Raw genomic sequence first — 27,676 nt, forward strand, 5'->3', positions numbered from 1 at the left:
ATAGTTGGGCCAGCCTTGCCGCTTGAAAGTATCTGAACAGATCTGGAAGACCCAGGCCCCCTTTGGTTTTGGGGCTAAGAAGCACATTCCGGGCTATTCTATATCCTTTTTTACCCCAAACGAATTTTATTATCTTCCCTTGTAGTGGTTTAAGATGATGTTTTCTAATATCTATCGGGAGAGACCTAAACAAGTATAGAAGCTTGGGCAAAAGAGTCATTTTGATAGAATTGATTCTGCCCAGCCAGGATATATTAAAGTTGGACCATGTTTGGATGTCAGATTCTAATGTGCGGAACATGGGAGGGAAATTAGCCTGGAAGAGTTGCTCATACTTAGGGGTTAGATTAATTCCTAGATATCGGATTGAGGATTCGTTCCATTTAAATTTGAAAGCAGGCTTGAGCCTATTCACATCTGCGTCTGAGAGCGAAATATTTAATGCCTGTGACTTATCCATATTGACCTTTAAGCCCGACAAGGATCCAAATGCCCTCAAGAGGTTGCAAATATTGGGAAGAGAGATAGTAGGGGAAGTGACAAATAAAAGCATGTCGTCCGCAAAAAGGGCGCATTTGTGGGATTGCGCTCCACACTTAACCCCTTTGATGTTTTGGTCAGTCCTGATCGCAATAGCCAGGATCTCTATGGCTAAGGCAAAGATCACTGGGGAGAGGGGACACCCCTGTCTGGTTCCCCTGGTTATTTGAATGGGGTCTGAGTAGAAGCCGTGCATTTTTACCTTGGCGCTCGGAGTGGAATACAGTGCTTTCAGGGTATTTATAAAATTATTCCCAAATCCCCATCTCCCCAGGACTGCAAAAAGGAAGGACCAAGATAAGGAATCGAAGGCTTTTTGGAGGTCCAAAGACAGTAATAAGCCTTCCTGCCTTGGGCCTCCATCCCATCCCGACTGTAAAAGAGATACTATATCGACCGCCCTTCTGACCTGGTCCGGGCCTTGTCTTCCCGGCATGAAGCCAACTTGATCTTTATGAATATATTGATTGATGAAGGAGTTGATTCTATTAGCAAGGATTTTAGTGAGTATTTTCAGGTCGTTGTTAATCAACGAGATCGGTCTGTAATTTTCGACTAGAGATGGGTCCTTGTCAGGCTTGGGTATGACCGAAATGAAAGCTAAATTTAAATGTGACTCAAGGGGAGACCCTTCTCTTTTGGAATTGAAGAATTTTGTGATAAAGGGAGCCAAAGTTTTCTTGAATGTTTTATAGTATTGGTTAGAAAAACCATCGGGGCCAGGAGCTGAGTTCCCTTTTAAGTTTTTAATGACGTCTAATGTTTCTTCCGTGGTGAAGGGGGCTTCCATGATATCCTTATGCTCTTTACTTAGGGTTGGAATGTTAATGCTATCTAGGAAAGCTTTTAAGGAGGAATCAGACATTGTGTCATTTTGCTGGTACAATTTAGAGTAGAAAGAGTGGAAGGCTTGCAGGATTTTAGGGGGGTTAAGGGTAGAGGTGCCATCCTGAAGTCTAATATTGGGGATGGAGAAGTTAGTGATTTTGGGAGATAGCTTTCTTGCTAGAAGGGTACTCATCTTATCTCGCTGAAAATAGAATTTTGCATTATTCCATTTCAGGTGTGTCTCTGCCCTCACTGTGTGGGCCAGATTTAATGCTGTTCTGGCTGCATCTAGTTGGGCTATGGTGACCGAGGTAAGGTCCCGTTTATGTTGCTTGCATAGAGCCTTGAATTCCCTCTCTAGTTTTTCTATCTCCGCCTTTTGCTCTTTCTTTTTCCTGGAAGATATTTGAATGAGTTTTCCCCTTATGGTCGCTTTATGAGCGGCCCATAGAGTCTCGGCTGAAATTCCCTCCACATTGTTCCGCAATCTTTTAAGTCCTTCTCAAGTTCTATGACTGAGATATGGTCATTAAGAATGTTGTCGTTGATTCTCCAATGGGTATTGGGTGGTTTGTGAGAGCCGCCCCTTAGTGTTACGATCACCATAGCATGGTCCGATAGGGCAGAATCCTTTATATAGGCCTTAATCACATAGGGTATATGTACTACTGACATTAGTATGTGGTCGATCCTGGAGTATGTTTTGTGAGGGTTAGAAAAGTGTGTATAATCCCGCTTAGTGGGGTTAAGTTCTCTCCAAATATCGGATAGGCTTTGTTGATATATTATTTTTGCAATCTTGGAGCTTGTTTTTGTGGGGCGAATTGATTGAGCTTTTAAAGGTTTGGATTTGTCTAGGCCTGGGTCAAAGGCCACATTGGAGTCACCTCCGAAAATTACCGTTCCTTCCAATAATGGAGTTAGAGTTTGTAGCATTGCTTGGAAGAATTTTGTTTGGCCCTTATTGGGGGAGTAATACGAGATAAAGGAATAGAGGCTTTCATCTAATTTACCCTTGACCAACAGGAATCTGCCTTCAGGGTCTCTGTGCACTAAATCGGGCTTAAATTTGCACTGTTTTGCGAATATAACCGCAACACCTCTGGTCTTATCCTCTGCATTCGCTAAAAAGAATGTGGGATATTGAGCATGTAGAAATGCTGGGTTATAATTGGGTGGGAAATGTGTTTCCTGGATCATGACTACCGCCAATTTTTGGGTGTGATAAGATTGGAATAATTTACGCCTTTTGACCGCTGAGTTTAGTCCCTGGGCATTATGGGAGGCTAGTTTAAAGGAAGGGTGAACCAAATTGCCACTAGACATGTCGTCTAATTGGGGGAGTTGTGTGTAGTGCGGTATCTCTTACCTCCTCTGGGCGCGGTGGAGCATAGTTATTCGGATCGCGAGGTCGGGCCTGGAGCCTGGAGGATAGTGGGCTGTTCAAGCATCCTGTGGACTGGCACAAGCAAAAGAAAGGGTTAGAAAATAGGACAGAAGAGGAAAAGAAAGAGAAAGAGAGTAAATGCAAGTGTTTTCGAGAGATTAGTCCCAAAAGGAACCGGTGGCATCGAGGGGGTGTAAAGATCCCCTCCATGCCACCCATCCAAAAACAAAAATAGCCCTCCGAAGAGGTCATCAGTCCATCTCCCGACCATGGAGGTTCCATTGTCGATAGATGGATGGAGGCGCATGACTGCTACCCCAGTCAGAGCCAACCCAATTGGTAATCCTAAAAAATGAAATTAACAAAATCTAGTAAGGACAACCATGTCAACAGGAAAGCATTTAAGTTCAATTGTATCACAGCCAGCCGGCTTAATAAAAAATAAGACAAAAATAAAGTCCTGCTGAAGGCCAAAAAGGCTTGGGGGGATATGTTAAGGGCAGGGGGGGTGGGAGGGTGGAGAAAAAGGGAGGGGAGGGGGATGAGTGGCAGGGATGAGTTCAATGGGGGGGGGTAGTTGTGGGGGCTGAAAAATACCCCAGTAGGAGCTGTCCATTCCTAATAGGCTCGTGAGTTGTCGTGTCCGTTCCCTGGACCACCAGAACACCAGCCGGTGAAAAGGCGGACCCGCAGGTGGGAAGTCCCGAAAACTTGTTCTTCAGTGTACGTTGCAATGTTGATTGTGGTAAATCTAGGCGTCCTCTGTGGGAAGGGGTGGGATCCACTTGTTAGCGAGTCGCTTGAGAAGGATCAGATGACCCATTGGTAGTGGTCGCAGGACACAGCGATTCTTATTCTAGGTGTGGAGTGACCTAATCGGTCAGCTGTGTCGAGACCTGTGAAAAACCATCTGGACGTGGGAGTCCAGTGTCCCTGATGAGTTCAGAGATCGTGGATCCTGATCCTAAATAGTTCAAGATGGTCTTTTAGGGTGGATGATGGCTTGGAAAGTTTCCTGAGTAATGTGTCCGGGTACTGTCCGGGAGCAACCAGATCGTTCAGGATGGCATCGGTTCTCTTGTTCGTCTACTCTTTGTGGTTTTCCATAAAGGGGAAACTGGGCTGGTTGGTGTCTGTCTCTTATAAGATCCGGGTTGCATGTTTGATGTGTCCATCTCCAATTCTTGGGAAATAAGCTTCAGAGACAGGAGAATCCGCTCTCCTTCAGGTAGAGTGGTGAATGAGTGTGTCTTGCCTTTGTAGGTGAATTTTAAAGCAAAGGGGAAAGCCCACCAGTATTTTATTTCTTTTTGTGTCAGGACTAGAAGTAGAGGTTTAAGGGCTCGACGTTTTTGGATCGTCGTAGGCGATATGTCGGCAAATATTTGAATTTCGTGTCCTTGGAATGATATGTGTGGTTGCTGGCGGGAGAGCTTCATGATGCTCTCTTTCACGCCGTAGTGATGCGGCTTCACCACGATGTCCCTGGGGGACCCATCTTTTCTGGGGGGACCCAGAGATCTGTGGGCTCTGTCTAATTCCAGGTAGTGTTTAGATATATCAGGGATAAGGGATTTAATTAATTCTTGTACTGCTGCGGGTACATCCGTGCACGATTCTGGGATGCCTCTGACCCTGAAGTTCTCCCTTCTTGATCTGTTTTCCAAATCATCGATCCTACTTAAGGCTACATCCAACTGATCCTGCACGATCTGTAAGTGATCAGAATTTTGATTGGTTCTGGAGACTGTATAGTCCAGTTTTTGTTCGATCGCTTCAATTCTGGTTCCCAGATTCTGGAAGTCTGATCGGATGTCATTTGTTATTTTTTGAGCTGTATTAGCTAAGCCCCTTTCCAGTAAGTCAGATAGTTTGAGGAAAAGGTCTCCCGCATTCTGGGGCATATCTGTGCCTGTGCTTCCCATGCATTCAATATTATGCTGAGAAAGAGGAGAGTGTCCCATAGGAGATAACAAGGGGGCTGCCAGGGGGCTCTCATTTAGGAAAGCCGAGTTGTGGCCTGAGGGGGATGAGGTGGGATGAGCATAGGAGCTTGCAGTGGAAGGGTAGGAGAGAGTAGCAGGAGCGATCACTTGCCTGGGTTCTTGTATCCCCCCTGATGCTGCCTGTGTCTGAGGCGCTGCTTGTGTCTGAGGCGCGGCCGCCATCTTGGATTCGGCCTGATGTTTCTCAGCCTCAAAACGGGGTCCCAGGTCCTTCTTGACCGCTGTGGATGGCATGGGTGGGGAACCGCTGTGTTCCCCTTGCCGAAATTGCTGTGTGCGGGCTGGCAGCGGCTTCCAATACGGCGCTAGGGCGGCTAGCTGGCTGGGGTAGTGAGGAGCTCCCGGCTTACGCGGCCATCTTGGAGTCCCTCGCGCATGCGCCTTCCTTGTGTGGGCTCTTGACGTATTTACAGTTACTGTACTGTGTACCCTGCACAGTTGCACTTACAGTATAGCTACCTAGCCAGGTGCTTGTGTGGGCTCTTGACATATTTCCAGTTACTGTACTGTGTACCCTGCACAGTTGCACCTACAGTGTAGCTACCTGAAGCCAGGTACTTGTGTGGGCTCTTGACGTATTTACAGTTACTGTACTGTGTACCCTGCACAGTTGCACCTACAGTATAGCTACCTGAAGCCAGGTGCTTGTGTGGGCTCTTGACGTATTTACAGTTACTGTACTTTGTACCCTGCACAGTTGCACCTACAGTATAACTACCTGAAGCCAGGTGCTTGTGTAGGCTCTTGACATATTTCCAGTTACTGTACTGTGTACCCTGCACAGTTGCACCTACTGAAGCCAGGTGCTTGTGTAGGCTCTTGACGTATTTCCAGTTACTGTACTGTGTACCCTGCACAGTTGCACCTACAGTATAGCTACCTGAAGCCAGGTGCTTGTGTGGTCTCTTGACGTATTTCCAGTTACTGTACTGTGTACCCTGCACAGTTGCACCTACAGTATAACTACCTGAAGCCAGGTGCTTGTGTAGGCTCTTGACATATTTCCAGTTACTGTACTGTGTACCCTGCACAGTTGCACCTACAGTATAACTACCTAAAGCCAGGTGCTTATGTAGGCTCTTGACGTATTTCCAGTTACTGTACTGTGTACCCTGCACAGTTGCACCTACAGTATAGCTACCTGAAGACAAGTGCAGGTGTTCTCATACTAATAATACTACAGGCAGGCAGTTGATTCTGCTAGCTGCAGTATAATCGGTATATATATACATCCCGGTTTTGTGCAGCTACATCTCACTTCAGGCCAATAGTATGTCTGGAAAGCCAACAAGGAAAGGCAGACAGTCACAAGCCAATAAAAGAGGGCAAGCAGGCTCTGTGTCAAGAGGCAACAGTGCTGGTTGTGACACGGTGCATCCTCATCAGCACGTGGCCGTGGGACATGCTTGGCCTTTTTTTTCGGCAGCTGGCCGCGTTGAGCCGCAACATGCGGAAGACTTGGTTGAGTGAATGATCAAGCCATCCTCATCCTCCTCATCCTCTCTCACCCAGGCTCAGGGTACTTTGTCTGGCAAAGCAGCTGCCAACGCGGCCTCTTCCCTCGGCTCAATGGCATCAGTGACTCCTTCCCTAGCCCCACCATGTCCTCCTGAGGAGTCCCCTGAACTGTTTGACCACAGTGTTGGGTACATGCTCCAAATGGATGCCCAGCGTTTTGAAGGGTCAGATGATGGTACTCAGCTAGAGGAAGGCAGTAACGTGAGCTCAGACAGAGGGGGTGCCCAAGAAGGACAGCAGTCTGGCAGTCATGTTCCCCCAGCTGCGGCATACTGCCAGGTTTGCTCCAGTGATGAAGAAGGAGGGGATGATGAGGTCACTGACTCCACGTGGGTTCCTGATAGGAGAGAGGAGGAGGAGGAGGCACATCACCAATGAGGTAGGATGCCCTCCAGGGGCCAGCTTAAGGGCAGCACACTGACTGCATCACACCGCAGAGCTCCGCATGTGCAGGGCGCTGCTGTCTCTGCACGTTATTCCAAAAGTTCTTTGGTGTGGGCCTTTTTTGAGATGAGTGCATCAGATCCCACCGCTGCTATTTGCAACATATGTCTTAAGCGTATCTCGCGTGGCCAAAACATCTCCCGCTTGGGCACCACATGCTTGACCAGACATATGTTGACCTGCCATGCAGTTCGTTAGTTCGTTGGCAAGCGTACCTAAAAAACCCACACCAAAGAGGACCTCTCCTTGCTCCTCATCAGCTGGGATCTCCAACCCCACTATATCTTCAGTCCTCTCTGAGACCTGCACTGAGGGGAATAAAGGTGTAGAATTAGGTGTGTCACAGCCAAGTACTTGCAGGCAATCTGCTATCAGTACAGCGAAGCCAGATTGTACCAGGCAAATTTCCCTGCCCCAGCTGCTGCACCGCAGAAAGAAGTTTGCTCCCAGCCATCCACATGCCCAGCGGTTGAATGCTAACTTGGCAAAATTGCTAGCACTTCAACTGCTACCTTTTCAGTTGATAGACTCTGCCCCCTTCCATGAGTTTGTGGAATGTGCGGTTTCTCAGTGGCAGGTTCCCAAATGCCACTTTTTCTCACGGAAGGCGATTCCGGCTCTCTACTGGCATGTGGAAGGCAATGTCTTGGCCTCGCTGGACAGGGCGGTCAGCGGTAAGGTACTGACTCATGGTCCAGCAGGCATGGACAGGGACATTACCTAAGTTTCACCGCGCATTTGGTCACTCTGCTGGCAGCTGGGAAGGATGCAGGACAAGGTGCAGTAGTGTTGGAAGTTGTTCTGTCACCACGCCTCCAAAATGCCACTACTGGTGATTCTGACACACCTCTCTCCTCCACCCCCTCCTCTTCTTCTTCTTCCATGGCCTCTACCTGTGCTTTGTCCTTGGAACCAGCGGTGCTCCGTAGGCGTTCAAGGGGCTACGCAAATACTCAGGCCAAAAAATGCCATGCCGTGCTTGAGCTGGTGTTCTTGGGGGACAGGAGCCACACTGGGGCAAAGATTCTGTCAGCTCTGCAGGGGCAGGTTCAGAGGTGGTTGACGCCACGCCAACTTAAGCCAGGAATGTTGGTTTGTGACAATGGCACCAACCTCCTCTACGCCCTCCGACAGGGACACTTCACCCATGTGCCCTGTTTGGCTCACTGTCAGAGAGGTTACCTGGTTGGGCGCCGGTGCGCGCCGGGGCGCATTGGTGCTCGTGTTCCTGTGCGTGCTGGGGCGCGTGTTCCTGGGGGCACTGGCGTGTCTGGTCTGACCGGCCGTGGCGTGCAGGGTGGTGTCCGGGCGTGCGTGCATACGCGCATTCGCGCTAACGCGCGTCCGCGCTAGCGTGCGTTCGCCTATGGGCATTACCACGGGCGCGCCCGGTAGTGTTAGCATGCGCGCCGGTGTCGGGGGCGCACTCGGGTGCATGCGGGGGCGCAGGGCGCTTTGGCGAATTGGCGCGTGTACGAGCGCGGTGTTTTGGCGCCAATCAGCCTATTTGAGTCTGCCTCTATCCCTGTTCGGTGCTGCCTGATCAACAGCTCTGTGTCTAGTTCCGTGATCCTCTCTGTGTTCCTGTATCTCTGAAGTTTGACCCGTTGTGACCCGGCTTGCCTTTTGGACCTCCTTGATTGCTGCCTGAACCCGACCCCAGCTTGTTTGACCTTGTTTCTGCCTGCTCCCTTTGTCCCTTTGTACCGTTGCTGCCAGCCCGTTGCCGACCTCTGTCTGTGTGTGACCAGCCTGATAAACTCCTGCTCAGCATCAGTTCCGGTATTCCTGAAGTCCTACCTGTTGCTTGAAAGACCACCCTGCTCCAGGATCCTAACATCAGGCCCTCATACCACTCCGCATTTGCGGGCTTCCTGTTTACTCTATCAGGGGCCCCGAATCGGATACGTAAGGGAGCCTACCCTCTGCCCAAGCGGACTCACCTGTCTGGTAAGTGTGGGACCTGATAGTATCAGGCAGCCATGACTGAGTCCGGGCAGGGGGCCTCTCCCATGGATGAACTTTGCAGGCATCTAGCGGGCCTCACCCAAGCCGTTAAAAGCTTACAGGAGGGCTATACCAGACTGGAAGGACAGGTCCAGGCCCTCTCAGCATCCCCTCTGGGAGCAGCACCTGCTAATCCTGCCTCAGCGCCCTCTGTAGTAATGCTCCCACCAGAGCCCAGGGTGCCTACACCTGAAAAATTCTCTGGAGAACGTTGCAAGTTCTGGGCGTCCCGCAACGCATGCAAACTTTATTTTGCCTTACAACCCCGTATGTTTTCCTTGGAGGCCACCAAAGTGGGGTTCGTCATATCTCTTTTGTCCGGCGAGCCTCAGACCTGGGCCCACCACCTGCTGGAGCAAAAGGCCAGATCTCTGGATTCCTTGAATGACTTTTTCATAGCAATGTCTCAGTTATACGAGGACCCCCAGCTAACAGCCACGGCAGAAGCCGCCTTGCACTCCCTTCAACAAGGCCGCAGAGCGGCCGAAGATTACGCTGTGGAGTTTAGGCGTTGGAGCTCTGATACGGAGTGGAATGAGGCGGCTTTGCGTCACTAATACCGGCTGGGGTTGTCGGACCCTCTTAAAGACGAATTGGCACGGGTAGGGGTACCTCAGACACTAGAGGAGCTTATAAACCTGTCAATCCAAATTGACCGCCGCCTCAGAGAGAGACGTTCTGAGAGGTCCGTTGGCCATCCACGCCTCACTTGGATGCTACCCAGGGCTCCTAGTGCACCAAGCTCCACCTGTCCCGTCTGTTCCAACCCAGGAAGCTCCTGAGCCCATGCAGCTGGGACTGCTCCGTCCCTCTTTGACCCCAGAAGAGAAGACACGTAGACGCACACTCATCCTGTGCCTGTACTGTGGAGAGTCTGGACACTTTGCAAGGGCATGCCCCAACAAGAGACGTAAGTGCCTGCCGTCCTCCTCTTTGTGTGCACCTGTTTTACCCAGATCCGGTAACCACTTAACACTTTCCGTTATATTACAGTTACCTGGAAGGAACATCCCAGTACCGGTCATCATTGATTCGGGAGCATGTAGCGGATTCATTGACCGGACCTTCATTGAGGATCATCATATTCCTACTCAAACCAAGGCCCAGGGATTGGCAGTTTTCTTAGCGGACGGCTCCACCCTCAGCTCCGGTCCTGTTACCCAGGAAACTGTTCCTCTACTGGCCACCATTGGCCCGGAACACCAGGAACTTTTACGCCTGGATGTCATCTCCTCTCCCCTCTTCCCAATTATCTTAGGAATGCCTTGGCTACAGGCTCACAATCCCAGTATCAACTGGTCCACGGGCAAAATCCAGTTTTTATCTGAATATTGCAAGCAACACTGTTTACAGGGGACCCCTATGACATCCTCTCAATGCCTTTGCCTAGATTCAGAAACCAAGTCTTATCAAAATCTTCCTGAACCTTAACGGGATTTCTTGGATGTATTCAGCAAAAAGGGGGCAGAAACTCTTCCAGTACATAGACCCTACGATTGCCTGATAGAACTCTTACCTGAAACTGAAGTTCCCTTCGGGAGGATTTTTCCCTTAACTGAGCAGGAGCTGGGCACCTTGAAAGTCTATATAGACGAAAACCTAAAGAAAGGATTCATTCATACCTCCACATCTCCAGCAGGTGCAGGCATCTTTTTCGTAGAGAAGAAAGATCACTCCTTACGTCCCTGCATCGATTACCGGGAACTCAATAAAATTACTATAAAGAACAGATACCCACTACCTCTGGTGCCCGAATTATTTCAGAGATTAGGATCTGCTACCGTCTTCACCAAGCTGGACCTCCGCGGAGCCTACAATTTGATCCGCATAAGAGAGGGGGACGAATGGAAGACGGCTTTTCGTACTCGATTCGGGCACGACGAGTACCTCGTCATGCCCTTTGGCCTGTGCAACGCGCCAGCCACATTCCAGCACTTCGTCAACGATGTCTTTCGTGACTTTCTGGATCTATATGTCATCGTTTATCTGGACGATATCCTGGTTTTCTCTGCTTCCCTGAATGACCACCGCAAACACGTGCGAAACGTACTTACCCGACTTAGACAACATGAGCTTTATGCCAGACTCGAAAAATGCGAGTTCGAGCTCCAATCCATCCAGTTCCCAGGCTTGGTCATTTCCCCTGACGGTATCAAAATGGATCCGCAAAAAGTATCCGCTATCTTGGATTGGCCTGCACCTATAGACAAAAAAGGAGTACAGCGTTTTATTGGCTTCGCCAATTTCTATAGGAAATTCATTAAAGGATTCTCTTCAATAATAACTCCCATTACGGAACTCATCAAACAGGGAATCCGGTTCTGCTGGACCCCTAAGGCGCAAGTGGCCTTTGAAAAACTCAAAGCTCTGTTTACATCACCACTATCCTCAAACATCCCAACCCTGCCTTGCCTTTCGTCTTAGAAGTGGATGCTTCCGAAGTCGCGGTTGGAGCCGTGCTCTCACAAAGACAAGGTGCCAAAGCACTCCTGTACCCTGTGGGATTCTTTTCACGCAAACTCTCCTCTTCCGAGAGGAACTATGACGTGGGAGATCGGGAACTTCTAGCCATTAAGGCAGCTCTGGAGGAATGGCGTTATCTCCTGGAGGGTGCAGCTCACCCCATTTTGGTCTACATGGACCATAAAAATTTAGAATACCTAAGGACAGCTAAGAGACTGAAACCCCGGCAGGCCAGATGGGCACTTTTTTTTTCCCGATTTAATTTTCATATCACCTACAGACCCGGATCCAAGAATGTCAAATCCGACGCCCTTTCCCGAATGTTTCTTGATTCAGAGAAGACCCTGTCTCCAGACACCATCCTCCCCTCTGGGAATTTCCTGATCTTACAGGAGGATCTAATCTCTCAGATCAGACAGTCCTCTATGGGAATGTCATCACCTGCTGAAGCTTGTACCAAAGATGGGCTGTTCTGGTACAAAAATAAAATTGTGGTCCCTGAGGAGCTAAAAGTACGGGTGTTAAACTTGTGCCTTGATCACAAACTGGCCGGTCACTTCGGCACACGGAAGACAATTGATCTTGTCCAACGCACCTTTTGGTGGCCTCACCTTACTAAGGACTGCAAGGAATACGTTGAGTCCTGGAATACTTGCGCCAGAAGCAAGAGTAGCCGGTCAAGAGCATGGGGTCTGTTGAGACCATTACTAGTCCCAGAGAGACCGTGGGCCATGATTTCAATGGACTTTATTGTTGAACTCCCCCCATCAGAAGGTTTTTCTTCCATTTTTGTTGTGGTAGACAGGCTGTCTAAAATGGCCCACTTCCTCCCCATGAAGGGCACCCCTTCGGCTATGGAAACCGCTTCCATCTTTATCAAGGAGATCATCAGACTGCATGGAGTACCAACCAATATAGTTTCCGACAGAGGCATCCAATTCACCTCCGGATTCTGGAAAGCCCTTTGTTGCGCCCTAGAAATCGAATTATCATTTTCTTCGGCCTATCACCCCCAGTCAAATGGACAAACCGAGAGGACGAATCAGACCTTGGAGCAATACCTCCGCCTTTTCTCTGCATTCTCCCAGGATGACTGGGCTTCCCTGCTTCCCATCGCGGAGTTCTCTTACAACAACTCACTACATTCAGCTACCAATCAGTCACCATTTTATGCCAACTATGGTTTCCACCCATCCTTCTTGCCTGGGTCTATTCCCGAGTGCCCTGTCCCTGCAGTATCCGAAACCTTGGACTTTTTCTCAAACAATAACAAATTACTGCAGGATACCATAACCAAAGCTCAAGAAGATTACAAAAGAATTTTTGACAGGAAGAGACGAGGAGAACTTGTTCTGGAACCGGGCAATTCTGTCTGGTTATCTACCGCTAACCTTAAGTTGGCCTGTCCGTCCAGAAAACTAGGCCCTAAATACTTGGGTCCTTTCTCGGTTAAAAGAAAAATTAACGATGTGGCATATGAACTTGACCTTCCTAACACCCTGAGGATACACCCAGTCTTCCATGTGTCCCTCTTGAAGCCGGTCACCCCCAACTCTTTTTCTGGCCGTAGTATTGGCCCACCCAAGCCTATCTTAGTTAATGGCGAAGAGGAGTTCGAGGTGGAGGCAATTTTAGATTGCAGAAGAAGGCGCAATCAAGTTCAATATCTTGTAAAATAGAGGGGCTATGGGCCCGAAGACAATTCGTGGGAGCCAGAAAGTAACTTGCATGCCAGAGAACTTCTACAGTCTTTTAAAACTTCTCATGCCTCAAAGATGGCCCAGCTGGGCATCCAGAGTCTGCCCTTGAGGAGGGGGCACTGTCAGAGAGGTTACCTGGTTGGGCGCCGGTGCACGCCGGGGCGTGTTGGTGCTCGTGTTCCTGTGCATGCTGGGGCGCGTGTTCCTGGGGGCACTGGCGTGTCTGGTCTGACCGGCCGTGGCGTGCAGGGTGGCGTCCGAGCATGCGTGCATACACGCGTTTGCGCTAATGCGAACGGTAGTGCGCGGTAGTGTTGGCGTGCGCGCCAGTGTCGGGGGCGCGCTCGGGCGCGTGCGGGGGCGCGGGGCGCTTTGGCGAATCGGCGCGTGCACGAGTGCGGCGTTTTGCCACCAATCAGCCTATTTGAGTCTGCCTCTATCCCTGTTCGGTGCTGCCTGATCAACACCTCTGTGTCTAGTTCCGTGATCCTCTCTGTGTTCCTGTATCTCTGAAGTTTGACCCGTTGTGACCCAGCTTGCCTTTTGGACCTCCTTGATTGCTGCCTGAACCCGACCCCGGCTTGTTTGACCTTGTTTCTGCCTGCTCCCTTTGTACCGTTGCTGCCAGCCCGTTGCCGACCTCTGCCTGTGTGTGATCAGCCTGATAAACTCCTGCTCAGCATCAGTTCCAGTATTCCTGAAGTCCTACCTGTTGCTTGAAAGACCACCCTGCTCCAGGATCCTAACATCAGACCCTCATACCACTCCGCATTCGCGGGCTTCCTGTTTACTCTATCAGGGGCCCCGAATCGGATACGTAAGGGAGCCTACCCTCTGCCCAAGCGGACTCACCTGTCTGGTAAGTGTGGGACCTGATACTCACATCCTTAACTTGGTGGTGCAGCGGTTCTTGGGCAGGTACCGGGCTTACAGGATGTCCTGAGGCAGGCCAAGAAAGTCTGTGTGCAATTCTGCCTGTCATATAATGCCAGTACTCGGCTGGCAGACCTCCAAAAGGAATTTAACCTGCCCAAGAACCGCCTAATCTGTGACATGCCCACCAGGTGGAACTCAACGTTGGCCATGCTGCAGCGGCTGCACATGCAGCAGAGGGCCATCAATGAGTACCTGTGCGACTATGGCACCAGGACAGGGTCAGGGGAGCTTGTTTTTTTTTTCTCCATGCCAGTGGGCCATGATCAGGGATGCATGACAGTGCATGCATCAGTGACACTGTCCCCCTTGTCCACCTGTTGGAGCACACGCTGCATGGAATAATGGACAGGGCACTTGAGGCAGAACAGAGGCAGGAAGAGGAGGACTTCCTTAGCTCTCAAGGCCCCCTTTATCCAGACAGTGTTCCTGCGTGTCTGCAGATCACACAGGAAGAGCAGGAGGATTGTGTCAGCATGGAGGTGGAGCATGGCACTCAGCATCAGCAGCAGTCTTTAAGGGATCATTTACAGTCCCAAGAAACACATGGACTTGTACGTGGCTGGGAGGAGGTGGCTGCGGATCATGTCGTCCTTAGTGACCCAGAAGACTCCGGACCGAATGCCTCAGCAAACCTATGCTGCATGGCCTCCCTGATCCTGCAAAGCCTGCAGAAGGATCCTCGTATTTGTGGTATCAAGAAGAGGGATCAATACTGGCTGGCAACCCTCCTTGATCCACGTTACAAGAGTAAGGTTGCAGACCTTATCTTGCCATCGCAGAGGGAGAAGAGGATGAAACATCTTCGGGAGGCCTTGCAGAAAGGTCTGTGCAATGCGTTCCCAGACACTGGGAGGTTACAAACTCCTGTTCCTGGACAATATGTTGCCGAGGCTTCGGTCAGTCAAAGAAGGAGTGGTGGAGAAGGTGGCCGTCTGACCGATGCGTTCAGACAATTTTTTAGTCCGCAGCCCCAAGGTATGATCGGTTCCAGCAACCATCGCCAGCGTCTGTTTTACATGGTGCAGGAATACCTAGGGGCAAGATCTGACTTGGACACCTTTCCCACCGAAAATCCTCTGGGTTACTGGGTATTGAGGATGGATCACTGGCCAGAGCTTGCACAGTATGCAATTGAGCTACTGGCCTGTATTGCATCCAGCGTTCTTTAGGAACGCACATTCAGTGCTGCTGGAGGCTTTGTAACCGATCACAGGGTGCTCCTGTCCACCGACTCGGTCGATCGACTGACCTTCATAAAAATGAATCAGTGTTGGATCACCACCAGATACCAAGCACCTGATGCTGATGTATTTTTTTGAAATGTCAGGTTCCTTCAAGACTGCCTATGCTGATGCTGAGTGACTATCCTGTTATGCTGAGTGACTATCCTCTTCCTCCTCAATGATCATGCTGATAGCTTGTAAGAATATTTTTGTTTCTGGGCGCCGCCACCAGTGGCTAAGGCCCAATTTTTCAGCCCCTGTTTAACAGGGGTGTTTAATTACAATTTTTGATGCAATTCTTTGCAGCAGGGCTCGTTCCTGCGCTCCAACTAGAGTATCTGTGAGGGGTTGCAGTGTTGTGGCACCAGCACCAGTGCCTAAGGCCCAATTTTTCAGCCCCTGTTTAATAGGGGCGTGTAATTACAATTTTTGATGCAATTCTTTGCAGCAGGGCTCGTTCCTGAGCTCCGACTAGAGTATCTGTGAGGGGTTGCAGTGTTATGGCACCAGCACCAGTGCCTAAGGCCCAATTTTTCAGCCCCTGTTTAACAGGGGCGTGTAATTACAATTTTTGATGCAATTCAGGGCCGGTTCCAGCGCCCCCCCAAGAGTAACTGTGAGGACTTACAGTGTTGTGGCACCAGCACCACCACCACCACCAAAGGCCAAATTTTTCTGCCCCTGCCGTCTGCTGTTTGAAGAGGGATATCGTTGTTATGGCAGCAGCTAGCTACCATAACCTCGGTATCCTCTTCTTCAGAGAGGCGGTCCACTTTCAGATAAAAATGGTCTCTGCGGCAGATTCGCCACAACATCACTTTTATCGGCAGCGGGCCCCCCCCCGCCGCCACACTCCAGTGCCCTCCACCGCTTACCGGAGCTGCTGGAGGAGATCGCATCCGTTCCCGTGTGTGGTATGGAGCTGAGTGAAGGGAAGATGGCCCCCAGCCGGCTCCATACCATTGCAGGGCGGAAGCGACATCAAAACATCACTTACACCCACAGCTCTTAAAGAGACATTTTTCTTTGTATATTTTCAAACGACATTTTTTTTTATTGCATTTTAGTGAAAATATGAGATCTGAGGTTTTTTCCATATTTAAGAAGTCCTGTCATACTTTTTTCTATTACAAGGGATGTTTACATTCCTTGTAATAGGAATAAAAGTGACACATTTTTTTTTTAAACAGTGTAAAAAATAAAAGGTAAAATAAATTAGGAAAAAAAAAATGTAAACATGCCCCGTCCCCCCGAGCTCGTGCGCAGAAACGAAAGCTTAAGTGAGTAGCGGCCGCATATGAAAATGGTGTTCAAACCACACATATGAGGTATCACTGTGATCGGTAGAGTCAGAGCAACATTTCTACCCCTAGACCTCCTCTGTAACTCAAAACATGCAACCTGTAGAATTTTTTAAACATTGCATATGGTGATATTTAAGAGTAAAAGTTTGTCGCTATTCCACGAGCGGGCGCAACTTTGAATCGTGACATGTTGGGATCAATTTACTCGACATAACATCATCTTTCACAATATAAAAAAAATGGGCTAACTGTACTGTTATTATATTTTTTAATTTAAAAAAGTGTATTTTTTCCGAAAAAAGTGCGCTTGTAAGACCGCTGCGCAAATACAGTGTGACAGAAAGTATTGCAACGATTGCCATTTTATTCTCTAGGGTTTTTGAAAAAAATATATATAATGTTTGGGGGTCTGAGTCATTTTCTAGCAATAAAAACTGATTTTAACTTGTAAACAACAAGTTTGAAAAAATAGGCTCGGGGCTGAGGTGGTTAATAAATAAACCAACAAAGAATGTTTTCACTAATATCGGAGTCTTCCACAGACAGAGTGCAAAACTATTTGAAATGAATATATAAACCACGAAAAGTGTTTTTTCATCAAGAACCGGGGAGGGGGGTGCTTTTACAGAGTTGAAAACAATTTAAAAATGAATAAATAAACCAATAAAAAAAATGTTTGCACTAATATTGGGATCTTTTACAGCTGGCACGTGAAAAGCAAACTGAATAAATAGAGCAAAAAAAAAAAAATGTTCTGCATTATCAAGGGAGTCTTCTACAGACACGGAGTGCAAAAGAAAAGAAAATTTAATAAATGAACAAACAAATATTGTTTTTCACTAACACCCAAGCTTTCTACAGACTCCGAATGAAAAACTATCTTAAAATGAATAAATAAACGGAAAAAAAAATGTTTGAACTAATATTGGGATCGTCTACAAATGCTGCGTGCAAAACAAAAATAATAAATAAGCCAACAAAAAATGTTTTGCCATAGTAAGGGAGTCTTCTACAGACTCCGAGTGCAAAAGAAAATTAAATTTGATGAATGAACTAACAAATATTGTTTTTCACTAACACCTAAGCTTCTTACAGACTCCGAATGCAAAACAGTTTAAATATGGATAAATAAACCAACAGGAAAATGTTTTGAACCAATACCGGAGTCTTCTACAGAGTGCAAAAACAATTTAAAATGAATATATAAACTAACAAAAGTGTTTTTTCATCAAGAAACGGGGGGGGGGGGGGGGGGGGGCTTTTACAGACTCTGAGTGCAAAACAATTTAAAATTTAATAAATGAGCCAACAAAAAAAATGTGTTTTACACCAATACTGGAATTTTCCACAGACGGAGTGCAAAACAATTCAAAATTGATATATAAGCTAATAAAAGTGTTTTTTCATCAAGACCATGGGAGCTTCTACAGATTCTGTGATTGCAAAACAATTTAAAAATGAATAAATAAACAAACGAACCAAAAAAAACAGTTTGCACTAATATTGGGATCTTCTACAAAACAAAAATAATAAATAAGCCAACAAAAATTGTTTTGCATTAGTAAGGGAGTCTTCTACAGACACCGAGTGCAAAAGAAAATTAAATTAGATGAATGAACTAATAAATATTCTTTTTCAACACCCAAGCTTCCTACAGACTCCGAATGCTTGATTTATAAGTGGGCTTGTTTTAAAGTGGTTGTAAACCCTTACAGACCACTTTTACCTACAGGTAAGCCTAGATTAAGGCTTACCTGTAGGTGCAAGAAATACTGTATCTCCTAAACCTACATGGTTTAGGAGATATTTCCAAAAGACAGGCACCGATGTCTACGGCATATGCGCCGTAGACAACAGCGTGCAGGTGCACTGAGCATGCCATCTCTAACGGCGATCATGCCATTAGCGGCGGCACCAGCGCGCATGCGCGGGAATGACGTCATCGCGGCTCCGGCCAATCACAGCGCTGGAGCCATGCTTCGTAGGAGAAGGGACAGCGGTGACATCGCAGGCTCCCTTGTCGGGTAAGTGACACATAACGGGCTACAATGTGATGCATAGTAGCCCATTATGCTTTACCTTTGCAGGGAAACAAAGAGGAAGTAAACTCATCAGGGTTTACTTCCTCTTTAAAAGAGTAACTCTACTTTTGTTGAGAAAACAATCAGGGCTGATTGTCAGTGGCTTCATTACAGTACTGCCCATTAGTGATGCCAGTCAGTGCTGCCTATCAGTGCCTATCAGTGCCTGCTCATCAGTGCCACCCATCAGTGTCCATCAGTGCTGCCCATCAGTGTCGCCTATCATTGCCCATCAGTGCCGCCTATCATTGCCCATCAGTGCCGCCTATCAGTGCCCATCAGTGCCACCTATCAGTGCCCATCAGTGCCGCCTATCAGTGCTCATCAGTGCCACCTATCAGTGCCCATCAGTGCCGCCTATCAGTACCCATCAGTGCCGCCTGTCAGTGCTCATCAGTGCCACCTATCAGTGCCCATCAGTGCCAACTATCAGTGCCCATCAGTGCGGCATATCAGTGCCTCCTCATCAGTGCCTCCTCATCAGTGCCACCTAATCAGTGCCACCTCATCAGTGCCCATCAGTTCAGCCTATCAGTGCCCATCAGTGCTGACTTATCAGCGCACAACAGTGAAGGAGAAAAATTAGAAGCCTCCAGAATGCAGGGGGAAGCAATCAAACCTGCAGCCTGTGAGATCTAGAACAGTCCAAAGAAATCAACTGCTGCTTCATTTATTACAGAGGAACCTAAAAGAACTAAATGTACCTGACTTCCTAGCAACCTACCTAGGAGGGTGCTACAGATTTTAACACGTGGGTTGTAATTTGGCACATAACTACAAATGGCAATACAGGGCTCAGGTGTGCATATCATGCTGGGCACAGGACTCAGCAGTGGTTAACATGAGGCACAGGAGTGGGCAACAAAGGCCATTGTATAGCCAAAAATTACCTTTTCTCAACCTTTCCCCCACAGAGCTCTCCCCATCCTCCCAGTACAAAGCTCCTCCATCAGTACAGAGCTCCCCCCCTTGGTACAGAGCGCTACCCACAAAACAAAGCCCCTTTCCCCCCAGTACATAGCTCTCCCCCCACCCCTAAGTACAGAGCTCCCCCCACAGTACAGAGCACCCCTCTGTACAGAGCTCTGCCCACAGTACACTGCTTTCCCCCATCCCATCAATATAGCACTAAACCTTGCAGTACAAAACTTTTTCCCCCACCTCCCTTTCTCCCATAGTACTGAGCTCCCCCCAGTACAGAGACTATCCCCCCCCAGTAAGGAGCATACCCCATAGTACAGAGCTATCTGCTCCCTCCCCCCCAGTACAGAGCTCCTCCCACAATACAGAGCTCTCCCCCCAGTACAAAGCTCCTCCAACAGTATAGAGCTTCTCCCCAGCATAGAACTCCACCCAAAATACAGAGCCCCCTCCCCTACCCCTAACTACAGAGATTCCCCCTTCAAGTACAAAGCTTCCCCCCAGTATAGAGCTCCACCCAAAATACAGAGCCCCCTCCCCTACCCCTAACTACAGAGATTTCCCCTTCAAGTACAAAGCTTCCCCCCAGTATAGAGCTCCACCCAAAATACAGAGCCCCCTCCCCTACCCCTGACTACAGAGATTCCCCCTTCAAGTACAAAGCTTCCCTCAGTATACAGCTTTGCCCACAGCACACTGCTTTTCTCCACACCTCCAGTATAGAGCCCCCCTCACAATACAGAACTTTCCTCCCCACCCCCCTTCCTCCCCCCAGTACTGAGTGCCCCCCTCCTCCACTTAATATGGGGCTCCTCCCCACCCCAACCCACCCACCAGTACAGAACCTAACCCCATAGTACACAGCCCCCCCAAGTACAGAGCTCTCTCCTCCCACATTACAGAGCTCTCCATCCACCTCCCTTGTTCTCCTAGTACAGAGCTCCCCCACCACTCACCTGGAGCCACCAGGGAGACGCCCTTGATGAGGGCTGCCTTAAAAGCAGTGAGGCAGTGATAAACACAGAAGCCGGCAGAGGATGTGAGTAATGCAGAAAACTTCCTCTACCGGCTTCTGTGTTTATCAATGATAGAGATAGGTAGTAGAGGATAGGATAGTGCTAGAGGTAGTGGAGACATCTGGGAAAATCAGCGAGCCAATCACACAAATAGGAAATTCGATTTCTAGAGGCATTCCTTTTACTAACAGTGTAGAGAATGCTTTCAGGTTGCCATATTGCAATGACTTTTACAGAAACTGACAAGCCTCTGTACACTGAATTTTTTTTTTTTTTGATAACATTAAATGACATGTAGCCAAAGGCTTGGCTAAGAAAGGAGAGTGAGAGAAACACTGGCTGCAGCTGCTCTCTGTAGCTGCTGTCCTGCGGTGCTAAACTGGTTAACAGCTATATTATCAGGCAGAGGGAGGGCTAAGAGGAAAGAGTTCACTAGACTGAGTCAGGCAGCACTGCACTGTGGGAACTGTAGTGCAGAGGAGAGAGACTCTACTGTAATGAAGACCTTTGGAATTGCAATTCCTAGAGAGATATTCCCAGGAGGAAGGAAAAGGCTGCATTTTCTCAGGCTGTACAGGACTCAACTTCCTCTTGCCGTGAGAGAGATCAGAAAGTGCACATCGCTGTCCAGTTTGAACTATCACTGCTGCAAAACAGTGGCCTGAGCGAGATCCTGAGTGCTGAGTCCAGGTATGCTGACAGCCAGAGTCACTTGGGTGCAGAGCAGAGAGTGAACTAATCGCAGTGTATAGCCATACTTTAAGCTGCAATATTGCTGGGACTGGTGAGCTGTGGGGATCTACTGTCAGTTACTAGAGAGACTGAGCCCTTTAGGAACTGACCATACAGCCATCTAGTAGTCATATTGCTGCCTGCAGGCTTGCTGGGGCTACTTTCATATGCACCAGCAGTACAAATGGGCCCCAACACTAGCCAGATGAAGAGTAAGGCCTAAAGACTGTCCCTTTACAGCTGCTACACAGAGACCTTACTTTATTGCTCATGCTAAGAGGTACCTCTTAGGGGACATTACAACGTATCCTAGCCATTCTGCTAGAGTGCACTCTAGACTTGTTATAATATTATTATTGATATTGCAGTTAATTCTGATATGCACTGTTTATTGCTGGCTTTACTGATTATTGTGTTAATCCCAGTCTAGTGGTACAGGACTCTATTGTACATTATACTGTCTAGTGGACTATGTCTAAACCTACCTGTGTTCATTTATGCTGAAACCTCCATTTATTCTTACCTGTACCAATACATTGAGTTAATTTACCACTAAATGGTCTTGTGTCTAATTCCTGGTGTTAATTCACGGTCAACCTAAAGTTATCCACACTGGTGTTGTGCTTGCGGTGACTTTCAACTGGATGTGCCAGAGGGGCTGAGGTTGTTCTTGGAGTCGAGACGCAGAACAGAGAGCCCAAATTACCAAGCGACTCCTTCGGGGGTAGCGCTTCATACAACACGGCTTGTGTAATAATTATATGTGCTATATCAATTATCTTTTTTATTTGCAAAATTGTTTTTCCATGAAAGTGAAGTTATCCTTTAAGCATTTAAAGTGGTTTTAAACCCTTAAGGTTTTTACCTTAGGCCTCTTTTACACAGACTGTCCGTTCAGGTCCGCCTGTCAGTTTTTTAGGCGGACCTAAATGGAGGCTCCATAGACCTCTATTTAGCGTCGGATGTCAGCGGTGACATGTCCGCTAACATCCGACCCGCTCTGATCCAAAAAAGTGTGACAGAGGAAAAACCTACTTTTCCATCAGTCTGCGGATCGGATCGGGTGACGACGGACTCTACGGTCCGTCCTCATCCGATCCCCCATAGAGGAGAGCGGCACTCTGACAGGTCTGTCCCTGCACGGTGTGCAGAGATGGACCTGTCATCTTCCTGCTCAGTGGGGATCGACGGAGCGATCCCCCGCTGAGCAGAGCGGGTTCCGTACACGGACACAACCATGTGAAGGAGCTCTTAATGTATTAAGGTAAACAAACTAGAGTGTCCCCTATACTTACCTGAGCCCGATTTTGATCCAGAGCTGTGGCCGGGAGCATCGGCTCTCTCTGCTCTCTCCTTCCTCACAGGGTAGATTCATAGCAGAGGAAGCCATTGGCTCCTGCTGCTGTCAATCAAATCTTATGACAAGGGACCAGGCAGGGCAGTGCCTAGTGTCCATGGATGCAGCCCGAGGTGTTTAGGACCGAGGCTGCACAAGTATCCCCCTAGGAAGGCAGGAGAACCCAGGAGTGCCAGTGGGGGGGGGGGGGTCAGAACAGGAGGATCGCCCCAGAACAGGGCTTCTCTGTGCAACACCATTACACAGAGCAGGTGTGTATAACATGTTTATTATTAAAAAAATCAATAAAAATTAAAGGTTTAGAATCACTTCACCAATAATAGATTATTATGATTCAGTCATTGTTCATATCATTTCCTTACAGATGCATCACACATACAAAAAGCCAATTTAAAGCTGAACCTCAGAGAAAACATAAATGCTCCCTTGTAGAGTAGAGGAGCTGTCTCTACACTGAAGAAGGTAAATGTTCATTTATGTCTGGGGGGGGGGGGGGGGGTATCCTCCACTCCAGTGGGCTCCCTCCAGGCTGTAAGACCCCAGTACAGTTCTACATAGTCTCTTCTCCCCTAAATTCGGGTGGTTGGATAGATATTTATCAAGACCAATGCAGAGCCCAAAGCCCCCATTGGATGTGTTCTCATTGAGAGGGAAAGGGGCTAGATGATGCTGGACATTCTCCAGTCAGGAAGTACATTAAATTACCTGATCTGTGCAATGGAATTGCACAGAGCGACCCTGATCCTCCTCTTCTTGGGTCCCTCGTTGGCAATCATGGCTCCTTCTTGCTTGCTGTTACCCCCATTAGGAAACCAGTTCCCATTGGGGTACCTGCTTGGGCTCGCTCTCATCCATTGACACAGACAGTGGTATTTGGCCCCGCCCCCCCATGCCCGTGTCACTGGAATTGATTGACAGGGGCAAGAACCAATGAGGAAGGAGACAGCAGAGAGAGCCACTGCTCTTAAGCACATCGCTGGATCGGATCGGGCTCAGGTAAGAATAATGGGGGTGGGGCGGAGGGGTTGTGCTGGAGGGATCCTGCAGCAGAAAAGGCTTTTTACCTTAATGCACAAAATGCATTAAAGTGGAACTTGACCCAAAAGGGGAAATTCCACTTGTTTGTAACCCCCCTCCACTGTTACATTTGGAACTTTTTGGTGTGGAGGGGGGAGCAGGTACCTGGGACAGGTACCCACTCCCACTTCCGGCTCAGATCGCGAACTCTCCCGCCTTCCCCTGCAGTCTTCTGGGATACCTCAGAGGCTCCTGAAGACTACGGGTCAGTCACACGGCACAGCGCGACTCGCACAAATGCGTAGTAGGAAACAGGCTGTGAAGCCACAAGACTTCACTTCCTGTTTCCCTTACTAGACATGGCGGCGCCTGCACCCAAAGCCAATTGAAGAATTAGCTCGGGTGAGCACATCACAGGATGCCTGTACAGGTAAGTGTCCTTATATTAAAAGTCAGCAGCTACAGTATTTGTAGCTGTTGACTTTTAGTTTTTCCGAAGGAGTCTGGAGCTCCGCATTAAGGTAAAAATCCTTGAGGCTTTAGAATCACTTTAACCTATAAATTGCTCTAATTCTAACACAATGTAACTTTGTAGCTCTGTGTAAATCTATGCTCGTGTCTTTGAGAAGATACTGAAAAAAAAAAAAAAAAAACTATGGAACATTCCACAGGTCAGGAATAAAAGAGAACGAGTGAAAAAAAAAAACAAAACAAAGAAGAAGAAGAAAAGAAAGAAGAGGTCCTTGACGGTGTCTTCTGATTCTGAAGTCACATCTATTTACAAGGTTGTACGAGGTATTTTTATTGTGTTGATTAATGATTATTTTCTCATCAAGACCTTCCATTTACATTCCCTGAATATTACATGGCCACGCACTCATTATTTCCTCCCATGAAATATTTAACTATTGCACACATTTATTTCTCAGGGATGAATATTTTATCTCCGTGTTCTGCTGTCCTCACAGAACCTCACAATTAATGTCAATCAGAAGCTACATCTAGTTTAAGGATAATTCACATCATGTAGGGTCCATTCACATCACAGCTCTGCAGTAATAAGAACGTGCATTGGCACACTGCAGTGTACTCCCGATGCATCGGCGCTGCAACCCACTGCTATGCAGTTCTCTGTGAAGCAAGAATAGACAAAGCTATAGGTATAATTTTAAATCTGTTGTGGTGCATTAGAATTGGCACTGCAACACGCCATGGTATGCATGTCACTGCAAGAGTTTAAATAGGTAGTTAGGAACTGAAAAACCCAAACATTTTACACATATAAAAAATACCAATTACAATAAAAAAAACCCCTAGAAATTAGGCTCCTTTGTCCTTTCACAAAAGCGGTTTCCTTTACTTTCCCCCTAAAAAAAGATCAATCTTAAAGCGGTTGTAAACCGCTGCACTTTTTTTTTTCCCTTTCCTGCAAGGCAAAGGCATAATGTGTAATGCCGCGTACACACGAGCGGACTTTCTGGCAGACTTGGTCCGGCGGACCGGACTCCGTCGGACAATTGACCGTGTGTGGGTTCCAGCGGCCATTTTTTTTCCCAAAAGTCCGACGGACCTAGAAATAAAACATGTTTAAAATCTTTCCAAATGACTTGAGTCCGGTCGAAAAATCCGCTCGTCTGTATGCTAGTCCAACGGACAAAAACCGACTCTAGGGCAGCTATTGGCTACTGGCTATGAACTTCCTTATTTTAGTCCGGTCGTACGTCATCACGTACGAATCCGTCGGACTTTGGTTGATCGTGTGTAGGCAAGTCCGTTCATTCGAAAGTCCGTCGGAAAGTCCGTTGAAAAGTCCGCCGGACCTAACCGTCGAAAAGTCCGCCCGTGTGTACGCGGCATAAGTATGCATTGCATACTACTACATTATGTGAAACTTACCTGAAAATGAAGCATCGCCAGAGACCACTTCCATCTTCACCCGTCTTGCTTCCGGGTTCGCGGACTTCGCCTTTGAGACTAGCCAGAGCCGTGATGACATCACTCCTGCTCATGCGCGTGGTAGCTGCCGGTCATGGCGCGGGCTCTGAAGGAGCGGCACCGGTGGCTGTTCCTTCAGAGTGCATGCGCCAGTAATGTCACTGGCTGTATGTAATGTAAATATCTCCTGAACGGTGCACATTTAGGAGATATTTACACTACCTATAGGTAAGCCTTATTATAGGCCTACCTTTAGGTAAAAGCAAAAGATGAAAGGTTACTTCCTCTTTAACAGAACATTAAAAGAAGGTGTTCAGGAGGCAATAGCGCCACCTCCTGACACCTGTTTTTTTTTTAATTAGCTGAATGCCCATTTTACATTTCATGACTGTGCTTCAAACAGGGGTGGCCCGTTCATTAAGGGCGCATGGGCGCTGCCCCCCTTATGCATCACCACCTCCCCCTATCCATGTGTCCGGCCCCTTGCAGGCTCTAATATGCTTCAAAATAGGGTGGGCTTGGGCGCAGAAAATGCAAATGAAGCGGGTTTTGAGATTCATCACCCGATGGCTGCAAGGACAGGCAATGTAACAAGTATTCGGCGCAAGTAATGACAGCTATATCCAGATAACAGTAATGTGCAAAGATGGATTTTAAAAAAACATTGTATATATATATCTCATAAATATAGCATGAGAACTGAGTCCATAATGTAACACAGTGAGTGAAGGGGGCAAAAGTTATGTGTAGAGTCCACATTCAGGGCAGCCTTCTGGTGGGAGTGAAAGCCATTATCCCAAAGGTACTGCAAAACACAAGGAGAAGGAGGCGCTTTTGCGTGGTCAATATAAAGCATAAAAGTGTCCCAGATCAATCCAGGGGGTTCGTCCCTCGACTGGATCGGCTGCCATTCAAGCCTCGCTCTGGTGCCTGTCTCTACTGCTCGGCCGAGCACATCCAGCGCTGTGAGACAGCCCAGACCCCTACATCTACCAGCAGAGATGAAATGACTCCACGAACCCCCTGGATTGATCTGGGACACTTTTATGCTTTATATTGACCACGCAAATGTGAGTGCTATACCACTTGTTGCTTTGTTTTAATAAATTGTTTTAAACGTCTGCACCCAGAGGCGCCTCCTTCTCCTTGTGTTTTGCAAGGACAGGCAATCCTGTTGGACGCCTAGGAGGAAGGGAGGAGCCGCACGCTGGAAGCTGCCAATGGAGGAGAGTACACAGAGCCACTGTCTAGTGCTCGCCACCTGCTACTTGCCTAGATGGGGTAAGTGCCAGACCGACCGGCAGACAGCGGGGGGAAGGGGGGAGGTGCCGCTGGGGGGTGGTTGTTTGCCACCCCCTCCCCCCCAAAAAAAACCCACCAGCTGCCACTGGCTGCAAATGTTTAGTTTGTGGCACAGCCCCATTCACTTACATAGGACAGTTTGGCAGGTGGTGCCTATCAAACTCTGCATGTAGCATTAAAATTGCTGCAAAGCATTACGGCTGCAGCAATATACACCTAATTACCAAAAGTATTGGGAGTGACGCCTGCCTTTACACGCACATGAATTTTAATGGCATCCCAGTCTTAGTCCATAGGGTTCAATATTGAGTTGGCCCACCCTTTGCAGCTATAACAGCTTCAGCTCTTCTGGGAAGGCTGTCCACAAGGTTTAGGAGTGTGTCTATGGGAATGTTTGACCATTCTTCCAGAAGCGCATTTGTGAGGTCAGGCACTGATGTTGGACAAGAAGGCCTGGCTCACAGTCTCCGCTCTAATTCATCCCTAAGGTGTTCTATCGGGTACAGGTCAGGACTCTGTGTAGGCCAGTCAAGTTCCTCCACTCCTAACTCACTTGTTCATGTCTTTATGGACCTTGCTTTATGCACTGGTGTTGTCAGGGCTGGGCTCAGCCCTTCCTTCTCTGAGCTGACCGCTCAGCTGTCGGCTAATTGCCAGCTCTTATCTCTCCATAGTGACTCACCTGTTGATGATATCCTGCCCGTCAGTTCTACCTACTTAAGCCGTCCAGTCCAGATGATCTCTGCCTTCTCTTTGGTCCCATCTCTAGCGACGCTCTCCTGTGTTGCTGTTAAAGACTTGCTTGGCTGACATTCCTTCTGGCTCCAGATCCTGCTTGCTGTTCTACAATGCTCATCTCTGTCTCCCTGACATTTTGGATTGTCTGACTATCCGTTCCGGTTCCTGAACTCTGGCTATGTTTTGACTTTGTTTACTCTGTTATTATTAAACAAGTGTGA

This window comes from Aquarana catesbeiana, linkage group LG09 (assembly GCF_042186555.1).
Source record: "Aquarana catesbeiana isolate 2022-GZ linkage group LG09, ASM4218655v1, whole genome shotgun sequence".
NCBI classification, from domain to species: Eukaryota; Metazoa; Chordata; class Amphibia; order Anura; family Ranidae; genus Aquarana; species Aquarana catesbeiana.